The sequence below is a fragment of the Pristis pectinata genome, chromosome 17, assembly GCF_009764475.1.
Source record: "Pristis pectinata isolate sPriPec2 chromosome 17, sPriPec2.1.pri, whole genome shotgun sequence".
NCBI lineage: Eukaryota > Metazoa > Chordata > Chondrichthyes > Rhinopristiformes > Pristidae > Pristis > Pristis pectinata.
The window spans coordinates 4,799,824-4,826,261 of NC_067421.1; the positions used below are offsets into that span (position 1 = coordinate 4,799,824).

The 26,438-nt window shown below is 46.0% G+C and overlaps 1 protein-coding gene across 3 annotated transcripts in view; it reads left to right on the forward strand.

The window, feature by feature from the left end:
* si:dkey-91m11.5 (PH_BCR_vertebrate and RhoGAP_Bcr domain-containing protein) overlaps positions 1-26,438 on the forward strand; it is a 362,049-nt gene that overhangs the window by 228,231 nt on the left and 107,380 nt on the right. The gene's annotated exons all lie outside the window — the stretch shown is intronic.

Genomic DNA, 26,438 nt, shown 5'->3' on the forward strand with positions numbered 1-26,438 from the left:
CTACAAAGCCTTTGATCTCTTGAACTCACTCCCAAGTTTCTGTGAGGATGGATTCCTGATATACAAGTCTCACTCCTTATACGCTATGTTCACCCAATGGAGCCTGAATGCCACGACTTATTCCATTACTTTAAATATTTTCTTTAATATGTTACTTTCTCTGGTACCTGTCCTTCCTATTTCTGACTCTGTCCTGATTACCCTTGACACAGAGTTTCATATGGGTGCCAGCTGTGTGGTTGTGCTTGTTCTTTCTTTCCCGTTTAGTGAGGTTGTCCCAGACCCCTCTGCACGCAGTGCTGGAAAAGTAAACCATCTGCTACTCGTGGATGGTTGAACATGATTTTTAACACTTAGAATGTAATTAACAGGAAACCGTACAACCTAATTTCAGTAGGGTGACCAAGCAAAGGTGATTAGTCCCAACACAGATCTATCACTCAGAGACACTGACTCAGAGCCCTGATTTTGTCTTGGATCTTGACCCTCATTGTCTTGGATTCCGTCTGCTGGGTTTTCTCTCTCTGTCATCATAGCCTATGTCATATAACTTCCCTCATCATGTATACCCATCTAACTGGTGCTGATTCATTCTTTTATACCAGCCATGGTGAAGTTTGTGTTAAAACTGTTCTCTTAAGTTATCGCCTGTGCATCTCTCTTAGACAGCTGCTTACTCTTAAACAATCAGCCTCGATGGAATCTGTATTAACTACTCAACACAGGTGTATACGTCTGCTAGGGTGAAGCAACTTGTCCTTTGCACAGCGAGTCACCTGACCGAATAGGTCAGGGCATTCCTCTGCATGCTCTGCTTATTGCAGCCTCATGTGCTTGGGATTGTTTCCTCTCTTGAAGTACCTAGACTATGTTTAGCTGAACTTAAATAGTCACCCATTTAGTGACAATACATTTAATGTGACTCTAACATCCCTGAATTTGTTTTTTGTAAACCTGTTCCCTCTAAATCAGGGAAGAGAGTGTGGGGAAAATAAAATGGGATTAGTATAAATGGGTTGGTGGGCTGAAGGACCAGTTTCCATGTTGAATGATTCTGTAACACTTCTCCCCTTGAATGCAAATGGCATGGATACCATGTCATTTTATTTGAACTAAATCAGCCATTCAGACAAAGTACTAAAGACCCCTCCATTCCTACAATGGCAAAAAGAGGTCTTATTTGTTTAGCACAAATCAGTAAAGGCCATGGCAAACCTTCACCATATCGTTGTTTCAAACATTCCAGCAGTGCTTTGTCAAATTCTTCCTTTGTTGATTTTCTATTAGACAAACCACTCAAAGAGCAAATAATGCTGGAAATCAGCACCACCTACTTCATTTTTATATCATAAACTTTTTGCACTGAGAGTTGTTTAACAGTGTTTTTTGTTTACAGTTTTTCAAGCATCCAAATTTCTCTCCAATGGTCAAACCTGTTGTCAGACTGTTCTGTCAAACCTGAAACATTGGTTCTGTTTCTCTTTTCAAAGATGCTGCCTGTTTTGTTGAATGTTTCCTGCATTTTCTGGTCTTATTCCATACATTTCAGAGTTATTTTCTTCACCCTTGGATTTTCACATATTTCCAAAATTGTAGTGGTCAGAACTGGACTAATACAGTTGTGGCCAAGAATTCTGCAAGTCAATGTCCACTTAGTGTTTTCCACACCTCAAAGTTTTCAGTTGTTTTAATAAGCTTCAGTAAGCTTAAGTTTAACCACATTTATTACTGTCTATTAGCTGTAGTTACTCTGAAAGTGGGCTTTTTACATCAACATTTTTTTTCAGCTGACAACATCGTTGACCTGCAATCTGGTGAATCAGTTACTGTTCAGTCAATTGTCCAATGCATAAATTAATGGGTGAATCATGCTGGCCATTCCCACTAGTTGTGTTTGCAAACAGTCATACTGAAGTTGTGGAATGAAGCACCCATATCTCATAGAACATAGAACACTACAGCACAGTGCAGGCCCTTCGGCCCACAATATTGTGGGCCTTTTCTTCCCTTGTTTCCCAGTATAAGAGTCTGGAAGCCATCTTGCAGCTGTATAAAAACTCTGGTTAGGCTGCACTCGGAGTATTGGGTGCAGCTCTGGTTGCCCCATTACAGGAAGGATATGGAAGCTTTGGAAAGAGTACAGAAGAGGTTCACGAGGATGCAGGGTTTCAACCCAAAACATCGACAAGTCCTTTCCTCCCACAGATGCTACTCGACCTGCTGAGTTCCTACAGCAGATTGTTGCTCCAGATTCCAGCACCTGTAGTCTCATGTCACCAGGATGCTGCCTGGATTAAAGAGTGGAAATGTCAAATACCATAGCTGTAAGGTGGGAGGGGGAAAGCTTAAAGGAGATGTGCAGCACAAATTTTTTTACACAGAATGTGGTAGGTGCCTGGAACAGGCTGCCAGGGGTAGTATTGGAAGCAGATAATGGCATTTAAGAGGTTTTTAGACAGACACATGAACATGCAGGGAATGGAGGGATAGGGATCATATGCAGGCAGTTGGGAATACTTGAATTTGGTATTGTGATCAACACAGACATGGTGGCCTGGGCGTTACTGTTCTATGATTCTACATTCTGTGAGTGCAAGGGCAGACGTGGGAGAGTGCTGAGGGAACATCCAAAATCGGTTGATAATTGAGCTTCTACTTTGAACGAACTTTCTCATTCTGGCCTTTTTTTCCCCTTCCCCCATGCTGATTGATTGCACCTGAAGCTCGTATTGCTCTTGTCTGGAGAATGAACAACATAATTCTTAATCTCTATGTTAGTTTCAAAGACCCTTCACCCTGGATGCATATTAGAATTTACTGTCAAGAACGTGAGGGGGTCACATTATATTACAGTATAATTTTATATTTGTGTCCAACTGCGATTTCTGTTGTTCTTAAAAAGTTGTGGTTTTCCTGGGCTGTGGTGTACGACTGTGATTCCTCAAGTGTTTGGTTCCCTTTCAAGAAGAGGAATCTTCGAATTGGAATTGGTTTATTATTGTCGCTTGTACCGAGGTACATTGAAAAACTTGTCTTAGATACCATTCATGCAGATCATGACACAGTGCATTGAGGTAGTACAGGGGAAAATAATACAGAGTGCAGAATAAAGTGTCACAGCTACAGAGAAAGTGCAGTGCAGGTAGACAATAAGGTGCAAGGTCATAATGAGGTAGACTGTGAGGTCAAGACTCCATCTTATTGTACTAGGGAGCCAGTGATTAGTGTTATAACAGCGGGATAGACACTGTCCTTGAGTCTGGTGGTACATGCTTTCAGGTTTTTGTATCTTCAGTCGGATGGGAGAGGGAAGAAGAGAGAATGTTTGTGGTGGGTGGAGTCTTTGATTATACTGGCTGTTTTACCGAGGCAGTGAGAAGTATAGACAGAGTCCATGTGGGAATGATTTACTGAGCTGTGTCCACAACTCTCTGCAATTTCTTGCAGTCAATGGCAGAGCAGTTGCCGTACCAAGCTGTGATGCATCCAGATAGGATGCTTTCTATGGTGCATCAATAAAAATTGGTGAGTGTGTAGGGGACATGCCAGATTTCTTTAACCTCCTGAGGAAGTAGAGGTGCTGGTGAGTTTTCTTGGCCGTGGCATCTATGTGGTTGGACCAGAACAGGCTGTACACTCCTGGGAACTTGAAGCTCTCAACCCTCTCAACCTCAGTACTGTTGATGTAGACAGGGGCATGTGCATCGTGCATGAAAGTAAAATTGAGGCACATGCCTATAAAAGCCTGCAGGAAGTAGCAGATTCAACCTTCAATAATTCATGTTGAATAAAAGGATATGGTATAGAAAGAGATATTCTGCCTCTAGATGACATGTAATAGGGACCAAAGAAAAGCCTCCGTTTGTGTAGAAAAATACAATTCATTGGCAGTGAATCTCCTTAATTAGACAAGTATACCTAGAAATTGGACTTTGTAGTGGCTGCTACCGTGATGTGAAAGCAAGACACTAGTCGGTGGGCTGCAGAACAAAAACTGATTTATTTTCCCGCCTTGCGCGGGCCTTTTAAGAGGAACGGTTCCCGCCCACCAAAAACGGAAATGACGTATGCACTGCGTCATCTAAATTTTCCTGCGCACAGGTTATCCCAGTTTCTCAGGGAAAATGAAGGCCCAACGCCATCTTGGGCCTCACCGCTCTGACGACGCGCGACCTGACCGCCGAGCCGGTTCACTGCTCGGACAGTGAGTCACTACACAACCCCCCCCCCCCCTCAGAACCAGCGATACGGGCTGTGCTAGCCGTTGCTTAGGAGGTCGGCCTCTGTGTCGCAGTGTTGGGACCTCGACCGGTTGTTGTAGATCTAAATGGGCCGGATTGAGGCAGTCTGTCGTGAAGACCTCTTCCTTGCCCCCAATGTCCAAAATAAAGGTGGACCTATTATTCCTGATGACCCGGAACGGCCCCTCGTATGGTCGTTGCAATGGTGCCCGGGGTGTGCCCCTGCGAACAAAAACGAACTTACAGTCTCGTAGTTCCTTGGGCTCACAGGATGGGGCTTGACCGTGCCGTGGGAATTGGTGCCAAGCTGCCGAGCCTCTCGCGCAGTTTTTCCAGGACTGCCATGGGTTGTTCCTCTTGGCCCCGAAGGGTGGATATGAAATCCCCTGGGACGACCAGCAGCACACCGTACACGAGTTCAGCTGACGAAGCGTGGAGATCTTCCTTGGGGGCAGTGCGTATTGCCAAGCAGGACCCAAGGCAGTTCGTCAACCCAGTTAGGACCTTTCAGGCAGGCCATCAGGGCTGATTTCAGATGGCGGTGGAAACGTTCCACCAACCTGTTTGATTGAGGGTGGTAGGCCGTGGTGGTGTGCAGCTGCGTCCCTAGCATGTCCACTAGTGCAGACCAGAGGCTGGAGGTAAACTGGATGCCCCTGTCTGAAGTGATGTGGGCCGAAACACCAAAACGTGAGATCCAAGTTGTGAGCAGCGCCCGGGCGCAGGAATCAGTCATGATGTCGGATAGAGGGGTTGCCTCTGGCCATCTCGTGAACCGGTCCACGATGGTAAGGAGGTACCGGGCTCCTCTTGAAACTGGCAGAGGACCAACGAGGTTGACGTGGATGTGGTCGAACCTTCTGCAGGTAGGCTCGAACTGCTGTGGCGGGACCTTGGTGTGTCATTGGATTTTTGATGTCTGGCAGTGCGGACAAGTCCTGGCCCACTCACTGACCTGTTTGCGCAGGCCATGCCAGACCAACTTGCTGGCGACCAGTCGAACAGTTGATCTGATGGGTGCGCCAACCCGTGTACCAAGTTGAAAACACATTTCCGCCAGGCTGCCAGAACTATAGGGCGGGGTTGACCTGTTGCGATGTTGCAAAGGAGGGTCTGCTGACCTGGACCGACTAAGAAATCTTGGAGCTGCAGGCCTGACACTGCAGTTCTGTAGCTGGGCAGCTCGTCGTCGGCTTGCTGTGCGTCAGCCAGGGCTGTGTAGTCAACACCCAGGGACAGGCTGTGGATGGTAGGTCTGGAAAGCGCGTCAGCAACGACATTATCCTTTCTGGAGACATGTTGGATATCCGTTATGAATTCGGAAATGTAGGACAAATTTCGCTGCTGATGAGCTGACCAGGGATTGGAGACCTTGGAGAAGGCGAAGGACAAAGGCTTATGGTCAGTGAAAGCAGTGAAAGGCCTGCCTTCTAAAAAGTACCGGAAATGCCGGACCGCCAGGGACAGCGCTAGAAGTTCCCGATCAAAAGCGCTGTATTTCAGTTCGGGTGGTCTAAGGTGCCTGCTGAAAAATGCCAAGGGTTGCCAATGGCCTTCGATTAGTTGTTCCAGTACTCCACCAACCGCAGTGTTGGATGCGTCCACTGTGAGGGCGGTTGGGACGTCTGTCCTAGGGTGTACCAGCATCACGGCATCTGCATCAGCCTTAACGAAGGCAGCCGCAGCCTTGTTGGTCCAGGCAATGTCCTTGCCCTTGCCAGACATCAGTGAGAACAAAGGGCGCATGATACGGGCTGCTGCAGGGATGAACCGATGGTAAATGTTGACCATCCCCAGGAATTCCTGCAGGCCTTTGACCGTGCTGGGACGTGCAAAATGGCGGATAGAGTCTACCTTGGTGGGTAGGGGTGTTGCTCCTTCGCTGGTTATTCTGTGTCCAAGGAAATCGATAGAGTTAAGTCCGAATTGGCACTTGGCCGGGTTGATAGTGAGGCCGAAATCACAGAGACGGGAGTACGGTTGGCGGAGGTGGGAAAGGTGTTCTTGGCAGTCACGGCTGGCGATTAGTATGTCATCTAAGTAAATGAACATGAAGTCCGGGTTGCGGCCTACTGCGTCCATCAGCCACTGGAAGACCTGCACAGCGCTCTTAAGGCCGAAGGAATTCGAAGAGGCCGAATGGAGTGATAAGTGCAGTTTTGGGGTCGTCGTCAGGGTGGACCAGGATTTGGTGGTATCCCCGGACGAGGTCCACCTTGGAGAAGATGTGGGACCCGTGTAGTTTCGCCGCAAAGTCCTGGATGTGAGGGACGGAGTAGCGGTCCGGGGGGGTGGCGTCATTCAGCCTGCGGTAGTCGCCGCAGGGCCTCCACCCACCGGTGGCTTTGGGGACCATGTGTAGGGGGAAGGCCCAGGGGCTGTCTGACCTGCAAACAATCCCCAGCTCCTCCATGCGGTGGAACTCTTCCTTTGCCAGGCGGAGCTTGTATGCAGGTAGTCGTCATGCTCGGGCATGAAGGGGTGGCCCTGTGGTAATGATGTGGTGCGGCACCCCGTGTTTAGGCATCGAATTTGTAAACTGAGGTGCCAAAACCGATGAGAACTCAGCTAGGAGCTTGGTGAACTCGTTGCCAGACAGGGAAACGGAGTCCAGGCGCGGGGCTGGTAGTCCAGCTTCTCCCGGGGGTAGGTTTGGAAAGTTCTGGAGTGCACTAACCGCTTCCCTCGCAGGTCGACTAACAGGCTGTGGGCCAGAAGGAAATCGGCTCCCAGGAGTGGCCGGGCGACGGCAGCAAGGGTAAAGTTCCAGGTAAAACGGCTGTCGCCGAATTGTAATTGAACTTTACGGGTACCGAAAGTCCGTATCGTTGTGCCATTTGCGGCATTGAGTACAGGACCTTGTTGCCTGTTACGAGTGTCGTGGCCAGTCGGGGGCAAAATACTGACCTCTGCTCCAGTATCGACAAGGAAACAACACCCGGACTGCTTGTTCCGAACGAATAGGAGGCTGTGTTGGCGGCCAGCCATCGTAGCCATCAGCGACAGCTGGCCCTGGCGTTCCCCTGAAACTTGCAGGGTGGACAGCATCAACGGGCCTCCGCGCCCCACCTCTGATGGTAGAAACACAGCTGGTCACCAGTGTCTTCATCTGTGTTTCTGGGGTGTGGTCGCTCGGTTGTTGGGACTGGTTTAGGTAGGCATTGAACTGGCGGCCTGGCAATTTGGTCGACGGATGACCTGCTGTCGCGTTTGGCCTTCCCCAGGACATCTGTCCGGGCAGCTACCTCACGTGGGTTGCTGAAATCGGCGTTGGCCAACAGCAGGTGAATGTCATCGGGTAGTTGTTCAAGGAAGGCCTGTTTGAGCATTAGGCAAGGCTTGTGTCCCTCAGCCAAGGCCAGCATCTCGTTCATTAGGGCGGATGGGGATTTGTCCCCCAGGCCGTCGAGACAAAGCAGGCGGGCGGCGCGCTCGCGACGGGAGAGGCCAAAGGTCTGAATAAGAAGGTCTTTGAAAGCCAGGTACTTAACCTCCTCCGGAGGAGACTGGATGAAGTCTCCAACCTGGGCGGCTGTCTCCTGGTCCAGAGAGCTGACCACGTGGTAGTACTTTGTGGAGTCGGAGGTGATCTGCCGAAGTTGGAATTGTGCTTCAGCCTGGTTGAACCAGACGCTGGGCCGAAGCGTCCAAAAGGTGGGCAGCTTGAGTGGCTCTGCGTTGGCTGCTGCGTTGTCATCCATTGTGCGGGTCCAAAATCCATTTGTACTGTCGAGGTCACCACGATGTGAAAGCAAGACACTAGTTGGTGGGCTGCAGAACAAAAACTGATTTATTTTCCCGCCTTGCGCGGGCCTTTTAAGACGAACGGTTCCCGCTCACCGAAAACGGAAGTGACATATGCACTACATCATCAACCTTTTCCCGCACGCAGGTTCTCCCCGTCGCTCGGGGAAAACGAAGGCCCAACGCCATCTTGGGCCTTGCCACTCTGACGACGCCGAGCCGGTTCGATTGCTCGGACAGTGAGTCACTACAACTTCAGACATTTTTGGTATGCTAAGTGGATGATGCACAAAGCGCTAACTCAGATAGGAAGTCATTAAAAAAAAATCACAAAATTGGAATAGTTAAGTAATCATTATTGTGGTTTGCTCCCTTGTTAAAACCTGACTTGCACATTTCACATGCAGCTGTGCATCGTAGAGTGGTAAACCACAGGTTGGTGATTTAAAGACATCCTTTGTGGCAGGGGGAATGGGAATAGTGCGAATGGAAAGCGTGGTAATGGAAGAGGTCACCTAAGAGAGACTCCACTCTCCCCACCAACAGCCCACCCGACCATGGAGTGTAGCCATCAAGTCCATAGATGGATGGGTTTGTGAACTACACTTACCAGTTCACAGAAAGCTCAGCCATTACAGCGCCATTTGAACATGACATTTTTCTTACAAAGACACAATAACAATATTGTGGAGGGGACTCGCACACAACTCACTACTTTTTATTGTGAGTTAATTACAACGTCCATTGGTTGTGACCTTGTCATTAAATAATTAAACCAACCATGTAGGTTGATTGTGATATACAGCCATAAAGCACAGAAACAGGCCCTTTGTCCCAACTGGTCCATAATGATCAAGATTCCCATCTAAGCAAGTCCCACTTGCCCACGTTTGGTCCATATCCCTCTAAACCTTTCCTTTCCATGTAGCTGTCCAAGTGCCATTTAAATGTTGTTGATGTACCTGCCTTAATAACTTCCTCTGGCAGCTCATTCAATTTATAGTCCACCCTCTGGGTGAAAAAGTTGCCCCTTAGATTCCTAATAAATCTCTCCCCTCTCACCCTAAGTGTATGTCCTCTGGTTCTTGATTCCCCAACCCTGGGGAAAATGATTGTGCACATTGACCCTATCTATGCCCCTCACGATTTTATACACCTCTATAAAAACATCCCTCATCCTCCTATGCACTAATGAATAAAGTCCCAACCTGCTCAACCTCTTCCCATAACTCAGTCCCTCGAGTGTCGGCAACATCCTCATAAATCTCCTCTGTACTCTTTCCAGCTTAATGGCATCTTTTCTATAGCAAGGTAACCAAAACTGAACACAGTATTCCAAATGTAGCCTCACCAACATCTTGTAAAACTGCAACATAATATCTCAACTTCTGTAATGCCATGACTGATGAAGGCCAGTGTGCCAGAAGTCTTCTTCACCACCCTGTCTACTTGCAATGCCACTTTCAGGGAACAATGTACTTGTACTCCTAGGTCCCTCTGTTCTACAACACTCCCCAGGGCCCGGCCATTCGCTGTGAAAATCCAACCCTCATTTTACTTCCCGAAATGCAACACCTCACACTTCTCCGAATTAAACTCCATTTGCCATTCCTCAGCCCACTTACCCAGCTGATCAAGATCCCTCTTTAAATCTTGAACCATCTTCACTGTCAACGACACCATCTATTTTAGTGCCATCTGCAAACTTACTAACCAGGCTTGTACATCCTCATCTGAATAATTTATAGAGATGACAAATGGCAATGGGCCTAGCACCAACCCCTGGGGAACACCACTAGTCACAGGCCTGCAGTCTGAAAAACAGCCTTCCACCATCACCCTCTGCTTCCTACCATCGTCAATTGTGTATCCAATTAACCAGCTCTCCCTGGATCCTATGCAATCTAACTTTCCATTGCAGCTTACCATGCGGAGCCTTATCAATGGCCTTACTGAAGTCTGTATAGACTACATCTACTGCCCTGCCCCATCGACCTTCTTGGTTACTTCTTCAAAAAACTCAGTCAAATTCGTGAAGCATGATCTCCCACATACAAAGCCATGCTGACTGTCCATAATCAATCCCCTTCTGAATGCATGCATATCTTATCACTCAGAAGCCCCACCAGTGTAGTTCCCAGGGTTTTCTTTGCAGCCCTTCTTAAATAAAGGCACAACATTAGCCACCCTCCAGTCTTCCAACACTTCACCTTTTGCTATGGTCACTGGTCCCAAAGTGCCTCCCCACTGACACCTCAGTCACTTGTCCTGCCCCACTTCCCAAGAGTAGGTCAAACTTTGCCCTCTCCCTAGTAGGGCTGTCAATATATTGCATGAGGAAGCTTTCCTGAACACACTTAACAAATTCCCACCCCCCACCAATCTAGTTTAAACCCTCCTGCACATGTTACAACAGGGGAATAAAACTGTTAACACGTCTGATTGAAGGAAAAAACCCAATGATTTATATTTGAAACAAAAACAAAAAAATGCATTTAGCAGGCCAGGCAGCATCTGTGGAGAGAGAAACAGTCAGTGTTTCAGGATGACCTTCATCACTTGCTGCCTATCTGCTGTTTCCAGCATTTTCTGTTTTTAGTAAGGTGAATGATGCTTGGAAGTGCTCATTTCGCTGTCCTGACAATGCTGACACTCCACACAAGCAAACTTTATTTCTGATACGTGATCTGGAAAGCAGGTCAAAATTGTTCCGAATGCAGTCAGACTCTGATAATCCAGCACCCTTGGGACATTGGTAGTGCTGGACTAGCAGATTTTCCCAACTATTGCGTGTTACTGCTAATAATATCCAAGACCTCTGAGTGCAAAGGGAGCAGGAATTATACAAGCACACAGAAGGCCATTTTTGACTGCCAGCCCACCCATATTCCTGCCTCTGGTAATCCAGACAACCCTGACCCCAGCTGGACATTGGGTCCCATCCAGCTCCCCCGCCCGGCCTCACACCCTGCTTGCATGCTGAACCCTGGCTCATGCTCTGGGCTACTGGGTGAGCCAGGTGGCAGATTTTTGAACAATCAGATGCCGGATTATCAGAGTTTTACTGTAGTCTTAAATCGTGTATAAAGTTGAGAATTTTGTCAGTGGGTGTAAGAGATGATGCTTGAACTTACATGTACCACAACGAACTCTGATACATGTAAGTTCAAGGCAGTAAGTACTTAATTTTTTTTTGGTGTTTAATTAAAGTTGGTGGCCTGGAAATGTTATTGTATTCTGCTGCTTTTGTTTAGCACTATGTGACCAAGGGTTTGTTGTTTCTGGAATGAAATGCAATAACAACCACTTCCAGTCATTTAGTGTCACTGGACCAGGCGTTTCCTGGATTGAGTCATGCCTGCACTTTTCCAGTATGGACATCAGTGGTTGTGTCACACAGTTTTCCAGCGGCGTGGCTGTTGTGAGTCACTCATGAACAAACCACCCTTTCATAGTACTGTTTGCTGTGCAGCTCCATGATTTAAACAGGCACTTGCAACCTCTGCACTCCGCTGCCCAGCACTCTGAGGTTGGCTGCTCCTGTGTACCAGCAAGGCTTCTACAGGCCTCTACTACCAATTCACCATTGGAAAATGCTACAGTGGCGGTTTAGTATTATCACCGCTGGCATTGATAGAAGTCTTGGAACCAGCACACACAGGGGCCCATGGGAGGATTCAGTAGAAAGGTTCACCACTGAAGAAGACCATTTCTCTACAGGGACCCACAATCCTATCTACCCAGTGAGCAGCAGTGTCTGTGGAAGCTAAAGTTTCACAAGACTGATCTGCAACCTCTGTAACCTGTGTCTGGACCTCTCATACAGTTCAGGTCAATGTCACTGTAACTTTAAACTCCTTAGCTGCAAGACCATTGTGATCTATGCCATTTCTCATAGTTTGCTACTCACAACTGAATTAGTGAAATCACTGCTGCACTTTTTGAAAAATTACTTCCTTTTTTTGGCCAAGGGCAGGCATTGGGATTGGGTAGCATTGCTGACTTCTTTGAGCTTCAGTCTCTGGTAGAGTGCACTCATGTTGGACTTTGGGTTCTGTTGCAGAATCCGGAGAGCTCTTCATGAATGGCAAGAGTTTCCAGTCATGCTTTTCAGGCCATGTTCAACAACGAGAGGAACTTGCAGGGTGCACTGCAAACTCATATTACTTGCTCGTTCTGAGATAGTCACAGATACCACACTGCCTTTTTGGATGGATTTTGGAGGAGAAGCGTTATCCCCTTCATTCACAGCTTCTCACTGAGTGAATTGTTTGACTCAATGTGAACTATAAATACCATGGCTCCTTCTTTGATAACTGCCCAGAAGGTTCACAAGCCTGGCTGCATCCGATCAGCTGATTAATCTGCAGATAGGTTTAAACACTCATACAAGGACCTCGTTCCATTAACTAACCTTGTAGATGTTGATAAAATGGTGACCTTCAAGAGCATTGCAGTCAACTTGATCTGTTATGAGATCAAATCCACAAGTGAAGTGACAGCATTGAGAAATGATCTAATGACTCTTTTCATTTCTAAATTAGATTAACTTCCATGCTGAGGCACTATGGACAAATGCTGATCCCTTCAGTGATACAGAATTGAAGCTGAGTATTTGCATGGGATCATTTAAAGGTTAAGGAATGGTCATGCATTTAATGCATTATTGGAATTCCTTTACACCATTTGGAACTAAATGTTTGTACCTGAGAGCCACATAGAAAGAAAGTTGTGCTCTGGGTAAGAGAGGTGACCTTTCAACTTATCAAAGGTGTATATAAAGGTGATCTTTGAACGGGTCTACTGTGGAGAGTCCTGCCTACCACTGACGTGTGAGTGCCTGCCCTTTCTGAAAGGTGAAGGCCCAAGAGACAAGGTTGCTAAATACCTGGACCTATGCTAACAAAAGCACAGGTGCTAAGTTGTTTGTTTTCATCATAATGAAAGGTTAGGCTATAATACAACCATAAAATTTAGGCTGCATAATCACCATTATTAAAAGTCACCACTTTTGCCCTATTGCTGATGAATCACATCGTCCACAGAGGGACCACACTCAAGCTCCTGGCCTACAGCTAGGTGCTCTGGCAGGAGTTTGCCAGAGATCTCTCTCTAAGGTCATGAATATACTCTTTGAATGTCTGCATCACAGGAAGCCCACAGACAACTACTCTCTGCTGCTCCTGTCAGCTGATACTGGTATCAATAACCTTCCTAATACAGCAGTAATCAGAAAACTTTGAGATGTGGCAAGTATCAACAAGTGTGGGCTGAAATGCTGAAGGCAGATGAATATGTGGCTGAGGATTTGGTGCAGGGGGCAAGGTTTCAGATTTGTTGATCATTGGGATCTCTTCTGGGGAAGGTACGACTTGTACAAAAGGGACGGGTTACACCTGAACTGGAGGGGGCCCAATATTCTTACGGGCAGGTTTGCTAGAACTGTTGGGGAGGGTTTAAACTAGTTTGGCAAGGGGATGGAACCAGAGTGTTAGGTCAGAGGTTGGTTCATTAAGTGTACAAGTAGATGCAGAGTGTAGAAAGACTGTGAGAAAGGATAGGCAGTTGAAAGGGCAAAATTGCAGTCAGTTAGATGGGCTGAAGTGTGTCTACTTTAATGCCAGAAGTATCAGGAACAAGGCTGATGAACTTAGAGCATGGGTAAGTATGTGGAACTATGACGTGGTGGCCGTTACAGAGACTTGACTGTTGCAAGGGCAGGAGTAGCTGCTGGATATTCTGGGGTTTAGATGTTACAAAAGGGACAGGGACGGAGGTAAAAGAGGTGGGGGAGTGTCAGGGACAGTGTCACAGCTGTAGAAAGGGAGGATGTCCTGGAGGAATCACCTACTGAGTTAGTGTGTGTGGAAGTCAGAAACAGGAAGAGAGTGATCACTCTATTGGGAGTATTCTACAGACCCCTCCAATAGCAGCAGAGACACCAAGAGGAGCAGATCAGGAGGCAGATTTTGGACAGGTGCAGACATAACAGGGTTGTTGTCATGGGTGATTTCAACTTCTCTAATATTGATTGGCACCATATTGATTGAGGACAGATGGGGCAGAGTTTGTTAGGTGTGTCCAGGAAGGATTCCTGACACAGTATGTGGACAGGCTGACTAGGGGAGAGGCCATTCTGGACCTGGTACTGGATAATGAGCCTGATCAGGTTTCAGATCACTCAGTGGGAGAGCATTTTAGAGATAGTGACCATAACTCCTTGTCCTTTACCGTAGCCTCGGAGAGGGATAGGAGCAGATGATATGGTAAGGTATTTAACTGGGAGGGGGAATTATGATGCTATTAGGCAGGAACTTGGGAGTGTAAATTGGGAACAGATGTTCTTGAGGAAGTGCACAGTGGAAATGTGGAGGCAGTTTGGGGAGTACTTGCATGGGGTTCTGGATAGGTTTCTCCAATTGAGGCAGGGTAAGGATGGTAGAGTGAAGTTGACAAGAGATGTAGAATATCATGATTGACAGGAGATGTAGAATATCTTGTCAAGAGGAAGAAAGAAGCTTACCTGAGGTTTAGAAAGCAAGGATCAGACAGGGCTCTGGAGAGTTACAAGATAGCCAGGAGGGAGCTTAAGAATGGATTTAGGAGAGCTAGAAGGGGGCATGAGAAGTCCTTGGCGAGAAGGATTAACGGAAAACCCCAAGGTGTTCTACATTTATGTGAAGAATAGGAGAATGACTAGAGTGAGGGTAGGACCGACCAGGGATAAAAGAGGAAACATGTGCCTGGAGTCGGAAGAGGTAGCGGGGATCCTTAATGAATATCTTGCTTCAGTATTCACCAGAGAGAGAGAGACGATGATTGTGAGGATGGCGTACAACAGGCTAATGTGCTAGGGCATGTTGACATGAGGAAAGAGGATGTGCTGGAACTTTTGAAAAACATTAGGATAGATAAGTCACTGGGGCCAGACGGGATATATCCAAGGTTATTACCGGAAGCGAAGGAAGAGATTGCTGCACCTTTGGTGACAATCTTTGCATCCTCACTGGTCACAGGAGTAGTGCCAGATGATTGGAGGGTGGCAAATGTTGTTCCTTTGTTTAAGAAAGGAAGTAGGGATAACTCTGGGAATTACAGACCAGTGAGTCTTACTTCAGTGGTGGGCAAATTACTGGAGAAGATTCTTAGAGATAGCATTTATGGGCTTTTGGAGAAGCATAGGCTGATTAGGGACTGTCAGCATGGCTTTGTGAGGGGCAGATCATTCCTCACAAGCCTGATTGAATTCTTTGAGGATGTGATGAAGGTAGAGCAGTGGATGTGGTGTACATGGATTTTAGTAAGGCGTTTGATAAGGTTCCTCATGGAAGGCTCATTCAGAAGGTTGGAGGCATGGGATCCAGGGAAACTTGGCTGTGTGGATTCAGAATTGGCTCACCCATAGAAGACAGCGAGGGTGGTGGTAGATGGGGTGTATTCTGCCTGGAGGTCAGTAACCAGTGGTGGTCCACAGGGATCTGTTATGAGACCCCTGCTCTTCGTGATTTTTATAAATGACTTGGATGAGGATGTGAAAGGGTGGGTTAGTAAGTTTACTGGTGGTACTAAGGTTGGTGGTGTTGTGGATAGTGTAGAAGTTTGCTGTAGATTACAACAGGATATTGATAGAGGCTGAGAAGTGGCAGATGGGGTTCAACCCAGAAAAGTGTGAAGTGATACACTTTGGGAGATCGAATTTGAAGGCAGAATACAAGGTTAATGGCAGAACTCTTTGCAGTGTGGAGGAACGGAAGGATCTTAGCGTCCACGTCCATAGATCCCTCAAGGTGGCCACACAGGTCGATAGGGTTGTTAGAAGGTGTATGGTGTGTTGGCCTTCATTAGCCGGGGTATTAAGCTCAAGAGCCGCAAAATAATTTTGCAGCTCTGTAGAACTCTGGTTAGACCACACTTAGAATATTGTGTTCAGTTCTCATCGCCTCATTATAGGAAGAATGTGGAAGCTTTAGAGAGGGTGCAGAAGAGATTTACCAGGATGCAGCCTGGATTGGAGAGTATGTCTTATGAGGATAGGTTGAGTGAGCTAGGGCTTTTCCCTTTGGAGGGAAGGAGGAGGTGTGACTTGATAGAGGTGTACAAGATGATAAGAGGCATAGATCGAGTGGACAGTCAGAGACTTTTTCCCAGGGCGACAATGGCTAACACAAGGGGACATAATTTTAAGGTAATTGAAGATATAAGGGGGATGTCAGGGGTAAGTTTTTTACACAGAGAATGGTGGGTGTGTGGAACACACTGCCGGCAGAGGTTATAGGGGTAGATACATTAGAGACATTTAAGAGACTCTTAGATAGGCACATGAATGATAGAGAAATGGAAGGCTACGTGGGAGGAAAGGGTTAGATTGATCTTAGAGCAGGATAAAATGTTGGCACAACATCGTGGGCCGAAGGGCCTGTACTGTGCTGTAGTGTTCTATGTTCTATGACATGGTATAGAGGCTAGAAGCTGAGAGTGAGAGTGACCTGGTTCTTGAGGATGACTCTTTTGCACACCCATGTTAACCGTGAAGAGGAGTGTCAGTTCCAGACACATTGGAAGACATCTTTGGTTGCTGCAGAGGGTTTGAAGGTGGAAGGTGTGTTGAGTGTGAGCACAGTTTAGAGGGAGCTGTCAGTGTGCAGAGTGGTGTGCAGCAAGCTGGATAAGAATGCAGACTCCTGATTGGCCCTGTGGTAAAAGCTGCTGCTTCTAGGAGTACTGCCACTCGTTATTTAGAACGTAGTGGTTGAAGATCTCACTGGAGTCTGATCTTAGGCATAGTATTGCCGTTGATGTTGTTTGAGTGAAAAGGATCTGGGAAGAGCAGCTATAGGGAACAAGAAAATCTTGCCCTGAGGTGACTGTACGATATTAACAACTGGCATTAACATACTTAGGAATGTACACAAATTCATTTTTCAACTCTGCAAACCAGTTTTCCTGGCAGTGAACAGTTGAATTTCTGGGCTGTCATCTTCATGTTATAAGGGCTTAACCTAGTGCTTTAGATTACACTGTCCAAGCTGCACAATCCATTAGTTGCACTTCTTGCAGTATCTCCAATGAAGGCTTGCCAAATATTTGCCTTTTGCATTAAAAGGTTAAACAAAAATGCTTTATTTAGCAGAATATGCTTAAAGAAAAATGTTAAACATTGTACATAAAAGGCTTTTCATTTTGGACAAGGAAAAAGCAAAATATGAATTTAAATGAAACTCACTGCACCAGTTATAATTTGACAAGCCCGAGTGCTGCTTCATTGTGACAGCTTTCCTGGTGGGGAAAGGAAATGATTATGGTAGATGTCTATGACAAGTTCCCACCCTGGGTAAGATAGCAGTCCAGGAGAAACAGATGTGAGGCACAAGTGAGGACATTGCCTGAGACCGGTGATGTGCGCGGACATCCTTCAGGATGTCAGGACTTTTAAACCCTACAGTGCCAGAACTGGACCAAAAATATGTTGTGCGGATATACTGCAGCCCAGATCGCATGACTCACTGTGGCTCCAGATCCTTGCCAACACAAGCAAAACCTGCTGGAAAACTGATGTTTGTTGGTTGAAGGCTGCAGTGGGCTCCAGTGAGTACATCTCTGTTCCTGCACAAGAAAACCTTGCTCAAACTAGAGATTGAATTGATAGCAGAGCTCTCATAAACTTGGCCAGTGCCTTGTGGAAGCAGAAAGCTGTTGCATCAGCCAGATCATTGCTAGTGTATTACTTCCAGAATATAAGTAATGCTGTTCTAGCTCTATACAATCCTGCCATGAAATCTTTGACATGGACTCTTAATTATCTTATCTATTTGGCCTTACAGGCCAGATGTTGCACCAAGTATTTCACTGTGTTTTTGCACTGCTCCTTACCCGTTCTTCCTTCAGTAGTCTTCAACTGATTCTTCCATACTTTCTATACTGTGTGGAGTTGTCATTCCATCTGGCCACAACTTTGTCGTGTCAGGTGTCTCCCCTTGTGAAATCTGTGCTATTCCTATGCAATGCCAGCACCTGATCTGATACTTGGAGGGGATAGACATAGTGATGCTCTATACTCTACAGTAGCATCCTCCTCATGCTCGTTCTCCTCCACTTCCTCCACTCCTGATAATAGCACAGCTACTGCTGCTCCAGTGACTTAAGTTTGACCCTGACCTTGGGTACTGTTTATGCAGGGTTTGCACGCCCCCACTATGATTGTGTAAGATTCCCCCAGGTTTTCAAAAGCATATGTTGCAGCAAAGTGGGGTAATGGGATTGATGGAATTGCTCTGAGACCCAGCATAGACTTGGTGAGCTGAATGGCCCTGTGTTGTGTTTTAAGAGAATACAACATCTGAGGGTGGATTCTGTTCTCTCTCTGGTGAGCCTGCCACCAAACCAAAACCAGCATGACCAGTAAAAGTGTTTGATGTCTTTGTGGAAAGTGCCAGGGATCCTTGGACTTGTACACCAAGGTTCCTCAGTTCTTCAGTACTCCGCAAGGCCCTACCATTCATTGTGTATGTCCTACCCTTATTAGTCATCTCAAGGAGCATCACCTCACACTCCACCCATCTTACCAAATGATCAGCATCATTCTGTAGCCTTCGACTATTCTCCTCATTATTAACAACACGACCAAGTTTCATGCCATTTGCAAAGTTACTAATCATACCTCCCACATTCATATCCAATCATTAATGTATATACAAATCAGTAAAGGTTCCAGGACTAATATACCACTGGTTAGAGGCTTCCAATCACAAACACAACCCTCCAAGCCAACTATGGATTCACTTACTTGCCCTTCTTGAATAGGGTTACCACATCTGGCACCTCACCTTTGGCCAGTAAAGGTTTAAAGATGTCTGTCAGGGCTCCAGCAATCTCCTCTGCTGCCATTAGTAGCAGCCTTGGGTACATCTCGTCAGGCCCTTGAGTTTTATCAACCTTTTTGACTACTAAGGCACCTAATACTTCCTTTTTACTGATAACACATTCTCAAATTTCACTGCCCCTTTCCCTGAATTCTCCAACTGTAATATCCTTCTTAGTAAATACAGATGAGAAGTATCCATTGGAGACCTCACCCAAATCCTGAGGCTTCAGGCACAGATTGCCATTTTGGACCCTAATAGGTCATACTCTTTCCCTGGTTACCCTCTAGCCTTTAATATACTTGTAAATTACTTCGGGATTTTCCTTAATCTTGTCTGACAGTGATGTTACATGCTCCATCTTTGCCCTCGTAATTTATTCTTAAAGTATTCTGCCACATTCTCTATACTTTTGAAAGACCTACCTTTTTTCAGTTCTGTGTACCTGCCGTGTTTTTCCTTTTTATTTCAGTCATCAATCGTTTGATTCCTTTGACATCCAGAGTTCCTTGGATTTGACCCATATGGGAACACATGTGCCCTGAACTCTCATTATTTCACTTCTGAATGAATCCCACATGTTGAACATACACCTTCTTGCTCCCACTCCACTCTTGCTAGGTCCTGTCCTATGGTACTGAAATCTGTCATCCCCAATTCAGGAGCTTAATTTCCAGACTATCTTATCCCTTTTCATATTTATGTTGGAACTTAAGAGCTGTGCTCACTATCTCCAAAATACTCTCCTACTGACATTTCAATTACATTCCTTAAGATTAGGTCCAGTCCTTCCCTTTATTTAATGGGACTATCCATGTACTGGCTCAAAAAGCTCTCTGAGACACAATTTAAAAATTCCAAACACTCTCCCAGTTTCAATCAGGGAAGTTGAAATTCCCAACTACTGTAGCCCTATCACTCTTGCATCTCTCAGTGATTGTCTTTATATCTGCTCCTCTATCTCCTGCTGACCATTCGGAGGCCTGTAGAATATTGCAAGCAAAGTGATCATCTTCTTGTACCTAAGCTCTACCCATGCCATATTTGAAGATACTTCCTCCCACCTATTGGAATTGTTCCAAGTCATCTCAAGTTCAAGTTTATTATTGTCATAGGCATATATACCCAGGGTATAAATGCCATGAAAATGAGGTTATTGCAGCAGTAGCACAGTACATTGCAAGACAAGGACAAACATAAGTTAACATAAACTTAAATTAACATCAATTATACATAACTTACAAATGTACAAAATAAACATAACAATACCAGTGCAAAATTGAGAGAGAGAAGAAAGAAATATAGTCCGAGGTAGTGTTAAGGTTTTTCAGGTCGATTGAAGACCCTGATGGGAGTGGGGAAGGAGCTGTTGTTGAACCATGAGGTGTAGGTCTTCAAACTCCTGTACATCCTGCCTAATGGCAGCATCGAGAAGGCATGGCCTGGATGGGGGGGGGGGTCTCTAATGATGGATGCCTCTTTCCTGAGACATCGCCTCTTGTAGATGTCCTTGATGGTGGGGAGAGCTGTACCTGTGATGGAACTGGCTGAATCTGTAGGCTCTTGCATTCCTGTACATTGGAGTTTCCATATCAGGCTGTGATGCAACCAGTCAGAATGCCTTCCTCTGTACATCTGTAGAAGTTTGTCAGAGTCTTCGATGACATGCTGAATCTCCTTAAACTTGTATGAAAGTAGAGATGCTGGTGTGCCTTCTTCGTGGTTGCATCTATGCACTGGGCCCAGGATAGGTCCTCCGAGATGTTGACACCCGGGAACTTGAAGCTGCTCACTCTTTCCACCTTCAGTGAGGACTGGTGCATGTTCACCTGACTTCCCCTTCCCAAAGTCCACAGTCAGTTCCTTGGTCTTGCTGACATTGAGCATAAGAGTTGTTGTTACGACACCACTCAACTAGCTGACCTAGATCACTCCTGTACACTGCCTGGTCACCATCCATGATTCTGGCAACAACAGTGGTGTCATCGGCGAATCTGTAGATGGCATTGGAGCTATTCTCAGCCACACAGTTGTAGGTATAGAAGGAGTAGAGCAGGGGGCTAAGCACGCAGCCCTGAGGTACGCCTGTGTTGGTGGTCACTGAGGAAGAGATGAGGTCTCTGATCCGCACTGATTGTGGTCTCCCAATGAGGAAGTTGAGGATCCAACTACAGAGAGAGGTAGAGAGTCCCAGGTCTTGGAGCTTGATGATAAATTTTGAGAGGATGATGGCCCAGCTGTAGTCAATGAACAACAACCTGACATACGTCTTCTGGTTGTCCAGGTGGTCTAGGGCAGAATGGAGAGCCAGTGAGATAGTGTCTGCTGCAGACCTGTTGTGGTGGTAGGCGAACTGAAGCGGGTCCAGGTCCTTACTGAGGCAGGAGTCAATTCAAGCCATAACCAACCTCTCAAAGCATTCATTACAGTGGGTGTAAGCACTACCGGACGAGGCAGGTCACTATGCTCTTCTTGGGCACCCGTACAGTTGATGCCATCTTGAAGCAGGTGGGAACCTCAGAGCACAGAAGCGAGAGTTTGAAAATGTCCCTGAACAGTCCAGCCAGTTGGTCAGCAAAGGTTTTTAGCACTCAACCATGTGGGGGTTCATCCTCCTGAAAGATGTTCTGACGTCAGTCTCCGAGACTGAGATCACAGGGTCGTCAGGTGCTGTGGGGACTCGTCCAGGTGTGCCATTGTCTCCATCTCAAAGTGTGCATAAAAGGAATTAAGCTATCGGGGTGTGATACATCATTGCTGCTTATGCTATTTGATTTCACCTTGCTGGAGGTGATGGTGTGCAAGCCTGCCACAGCTGTTGAATGTCCATTTGTGTCCTCAGCTTTGTCCTCCAGTATTATTCCTTCACTCTCGCAATAGCTTTCCAGAGGTCATACCTGGACTTCTTGTAGGTCTTTGGATCGCCAGTCCTGTGTGCCATAGACTTAGCCCTCAACAGACTACGAATCTCCAGAGCTTCTGGTTTGGGAAGACTCGATATGTTTTTTGTGGGCACACACTCGTCCTTGCAGGTCTTGATGAAGTCAGTGTTGACTGTGGCATATTTGTTCAGATCCGTCAACGAATCCCTGAACATGGTCCAATCCACCAGTTCAAAGCAATCCTCCATACGCTCCTCCCCCTGCCTTGACTATACCTTCATGGTCCTCTCCACTGATGCCGCACTCTGTAGTCTCTGCCTCTACATGGGAAATAGAAGCATGGCCAGGTGGTCAGATGGTCATCTTTGGCTTTAAGACAAGGACATCTGATCAATGGGGTGTTTTACTTTGCTTGGTTGCCTTGAATAGTGAATGACCCTATCACTGTGGAAGTGAGGATAGCGGAAGGCGGAACAGCAGGGAATTTTATTGCTGGCTTTGAGTGAACGTGGGAAAGGGGAGACTAAGTGGTGAGTGATAGAGAGTCATAGAGTTATACACACGGATACACACAAACGGGCCAACCTTTTTGCCCATTTACACTAGTCCCATTTGCCCGCATTAGGTCTGTATCCTTCTCTGCCTTGCCCATTTAGTGTCTGTCTAAATGCTTCTTAAAAGTAGTACAGGTTGAAACACTGTAGTCCAGCACTGTTCGGACCCGACTGGTGCCAGACTAAAGAATATTCAGACCACAGAAATTGCCCTTGATCATCTTAGAGTCACAGAGTAATACAGCATGGAAACAGGCCCTTCGGCCAACTCGTCCACGCCAACCACAGTGCCCACCAAGCTAGTCCCATTTGCCCACCTTTGGCCGATATCCCTCTAAAACTTTCTTATCCATGTACTTATCCAAATATCTTTTGAATGTTGTTATTGTACCTGCCTCATCCAGTTTCTCTGGCAGCTTGTTCCTTATACACACCGGAATCTATGTGAAGAAGTTGCCTCTTAGGTCCCTTTTAAATCTTTCACCTTAAACCTATACCCTATTGTTTTTAGTTCCTCTTCTTTGAGAAAAAGACTATGTGTGTTCACTCTATCTATGCCATAAAATCTCATGATTTTATATACATCTATAAGGTCATCCCTCCAATGAACGAAGTCCTAGTCTGCCCAACCTCTCCCTATACCTCAGGCCCTTGAGTCCTGGCAGCGACCTCATAAATCTTCTCTGCACTGTTTCCAGTTTAATGGTGTCTTTCTTATAACAGGGTGACCCAAACTGTATACATTTTTCCAAGTGCAGTCTCGTCAATGTCTTGTACAACTGCAACTCCTATACTTAATGCCTTGACTGATGAAGGCCAGCATGCCAAATGCCTTCTTCATCACCCTGTTCACATGTGACACCACGTACAGTGAACTGTGTACTTGTACTCCTAGGTCCCTCTGTTCCACAACACTTCCCAGGGCCTGACGATTCACTGTATAAGTCGTACCCTGGTTTGACTTCCCAAAATGTGACCCCTTGCACTTATCAGAATCGAAAACCATTTGTCAATCTTGGGCCCACTTACCTTGCTGGGAAGATTCCCCTGTAATTTTTGATAACCTTTTTCACTGTCTACAATACCACCTATTTTAGTGTCATCAGCAAGCTTACTAACCATGCCTTGTACATGTACATCCAAATCGATAATATAGATAATGAACAACAAAGGTCCCAGCACTGACCCCTGAGGCACACCACTCCAGTCCAAGAAACAACCTTTGACCATCACTCTCTCCTTCCTACCATCTAGCCAATTACAAATCCAATTCATTTTATCTCCCTGGATCCCATCCTTCCAGGCTAGCCAGCCATGTGGGACCTTGTCAAAGGCCTTTAGCATCCATCATTTTCTCCACAGTAAATACTGATGAGAAATATTCATTAAAAATCTCGCCCAACTCTTGTGGCTCCGCACAAAAATAGCCACGCTGATCTTTAAGGGGACCTGTTCTCTACCTAGCCACCCTTTTAGTATACCTATAGAATCTGTTGGGATTTTCCTTAACCCTTCCTGCCAGACCAAATGTATGCCTCCTTTTTCCTGACCAGAGCCTCAATATCTCTCGTCAACCAGGGTTCCCTGAACTTGCCCTCCACCCTGGCAGGAACATGCTGCCCCTGGACTCTCCATTTCACACTTTTAAAAGCCTCCCACTTGCCACTTGTCCCTTTACCAGCAAACAGTCTCACCGAATAGACCTCTGCAAAATCCCACCTAACGCCTACAGAGTTGGCCCTGCCCCAGTTAGGACCTTAACCTGTGGGCCAGTTCTACCATTCCCCATAACTTTTTTAAACTAATACAATTATGGTCAGTGGACCCAAAGTACTCCCCAACTGACATTTCACTTGCCCTACCTCATTCCCTAAGAGGAGTCCATTGTTGCACCCTCTCTAGTAGGGCCATCTATATATTGATTAAGGAAACTTTCTTGGACACATATAACAAACTCCCCCCATCCAAGCCTCTGCACTCTTGGTGGCCCAATCAATATTAGAGACATTGAAATCTCCCACTAATCCTACTCTATTATTCTAACCATTATCTGCAATCTCTCTACACATCTGCTCTTCTAATTCCCACTGACTACTGGAGGGTCTATAATGAAATCATGTCAAAGTGACCATCCCCTTCCTGTTTCTCTACCCCAGAGGAGATCCCAATGATGCAAGAACCCAAATCCCTGCCCCCTGCACCAGCTCCTCAGCCACACCTTCATCTGGCCTATCTTTCTATTCCTGCCCTCACTAGCACGTGGCACTGGGAGTAATTCAGAGATCACTACCTTTGAAGTCCCACTTTCCATCATCTTTCCTAACTCCCTATCCTTACTGCGCAGGACTTCATCCCCTTTCTACCTATGTCGTTTGTACCAATGTGCACAATGAGCTCCACCCAAATTGCCTCTGGATGAGCCCTCCAGTATCTCCTCTCTGAGTACTGCTGTGACATTCTCCCTTATCACTAGTGCAACCCCTCCACCTCTTTTACCCTCCTCTCTATTGCTCTTTGCTCCCTTCTGCTCTGTGCCGCCCATACTTGATCCTGACCTCCAGTGCTGTCTGTGTGGAATTTGCATGTTCTCCCTTTGACTGTGCGTGTTTCCCCAGTGCTCCAGTTTCCTCCCACTTCTCAAAGACATGCTGGTTGATAGGTTAATTGGATACTGTAAATTACTCCATTGTTTGGGTAGGTGGCAGGAGAGGAAAGGATAAATTGATACGTATATGAGAAAGAATGGGTTGTAGGGAAATAAGTCACAAAATGAGAATGTTCTGAGACACAGCATAGACTCAATGGACCAAATGGCCTTGTATGTTGTCAGGATATAAGAGAATAAGAGAAATATCAGGCCAGTTGGTCTGTTATTTTCTCTCTCACTTCTTACTTGAATAGCAGGGGTACATTTGCTCCCTTCCTCTCTATGGGCACTGTTCTGCAATCCATGGCATCCACTGTCTCTATTTCTTCCTAATATTCCCTTGTCCCTTCCTCCTCCCTCCAATCTCTTTCCCTCCCAGCCTTCCCGTTTCACCCTGTCTCCTCTCTCAAGACCTGTCCGACCTATTCCTTTTACCTCATCACTCCCTCCCAATAGAATAATCCGAATGATTGAGATGCCACTTGGAAATAATCATTACTGAGCTAACGATGGATTTTCAGTTGCATAATCCCAAAAAAAGCATTATACTGTTGAATTTCCAGGCATTTATCTGTGTGCTGCAATCTCTAAAGCAAAAAGAAAAAAATGAGGTTTTTTTTATTATTTTTAAATATTGTGTTCTGGAGCATCATGAGTAATGCCTGTTATCAACATGTTTGTCACTGCAGTGATATTCATTAATTTCAAAAGCCCACTGGCTATACCAGCTTAGAGATTTGAAATATATTAATGTATCATTGTCTGGAAATTCACTTGCACATTGCTAGTTTTTTTCCTCTTCATTTTCTAATTGAAAATGCTTTCGTCTGGAGTAAAACATTGACAATGCTTGGCAGTTGGGAGCATGTTGGCCTCGAATTGTCTGTTGATGGGCACTCTGGGACAACCAGGTTTCATTACTGTAGGTGAGTGAATTACTTACCTTTGTCCTTCGGACTCCCATTTGCCCTCCACCTCCCCAACCCAGCATTAATTATGCCAGTCTCTGATTACTCTCATACCTGGTTCCAATACCCCACTCCCACCACACATTCAAAATGTCGCGCTTGATGCAGATTTCACCCCAAAGTCTGGCCAACAACACAACAACATTTAAATACTAGTCCTAACTGCCCCACAATTACCTTGAAACTTCTGGACTCTGACGCTCCTCCCCCCAACCTCTTTGGCCACAGCTTGGTTGCAAGTCCTCAGGCACAGGGAAATTTTCATTGACAGACTTGTGGATGAACCTGACCTTGCCATCCCATTACTGAGCCCATCTTGTGCACCATTTTATGTTTCAAATTTCATGGGACTAAAAGCTTATTCTGCCTGCGGCTGTTGTTTGAGTAAGGCTAGCACAAGAACCAGTGAACTAGAAAAAAGTCACGGAGGGATTTTCATATTAGATGAATATCTGAGAGTTAACATACACTGTTTTGTGAATATTTCTTTCTTCCTGTAAATTATTTGCAGTTCTAAAGGTACTGATCTTACTTGTGATGTTT